The 682-nt window shown below is 43.1% G+C and overlaps 1 pseudogene; it reads right to left on the bottom strand.

Moving 5' to 3' along the window:
* Positions 1-380: 380 nt before the first annotated feature.
* LOC127077187 (uncharacterized) lies at positions 381-480 on the bottom strand (annotated as a pseudogene).
* Positions 481-682: the final 202 nt, after the last annotated feature.

Here is a 682-nt window from a genome sequence, read left to right as displayed (position 1 = left end):
AGAACCAGCTCGTGCTCTTAGAGATTACGCCGCTCCATCGCAAGATGAACCGCATTCAAGTATTGCTCCGCCCGCAATCGAAGCAAACAACTTTGAACTTAAACCTTCGTTGTTGCAGGCTGTGCAACAGAACCAATTCTCTGGAAATCTTACCGAAGATCCAAACCTTCATTTATCCGTATTTGTCCAATACGCTGATACTGTTAAAGCTAATGGTGTCACTTCAGAGGCAATTCGACTTCGTCTTTTTCCTTTCTCATTAAGAGATAGCGCTAGAAGATGGCTTCAATCTCTCCCTTCCAACTCAGTCACCACATGGAACGAGTTGAAGAAAGTTTTTCTTGCCCGATATTTTCCACCAAGCAAAACAGCTATGTTAAGAGCCCAGATAAACGGATTTAAACAGAAAGACAACGAGTCTCTTTTCGAAGCATGGGAAAGATACAAAGACATGATGAGACTTTGCCCACACCATGGTTTGGAAGACTGGTTAGTAATTCACACATTTTATAATGGTCTCTTATACAATACAAGGTTAACAATAGACGCCGCTGCAGGTGGTGCACTAATGAACAAACCTTATGCTGATGCTTACCAGCTTATCGAGAGCATGGCCCAAAACCACTATCAGTGGGGAACCGAACGAACAACAGTGGAAAAACCTCAACCGAAAACTGGCATG

Source organism: Lathyrus oleraceus, chromosome 4, assembly GCF_024323335.1.
Source record: "Lathyrus oleraceus cultivar Zhongwan6 chromosome 4, CAAS_Psat_ZW6_1.0, whole genome shotgun sequence".
Lineage (NCBI taxonomy): Eukaryota > Viridiplantae > Streptophyta > Magnoliopsida > Fabales > Fabaceae > Lathyrus > Lathyrus oleraceus.
The sequence above is the reverse complement of the archived record's forward strand: the minus strand, read 5'-3'. Positions and strand labels throughout refer to the sequence as shown.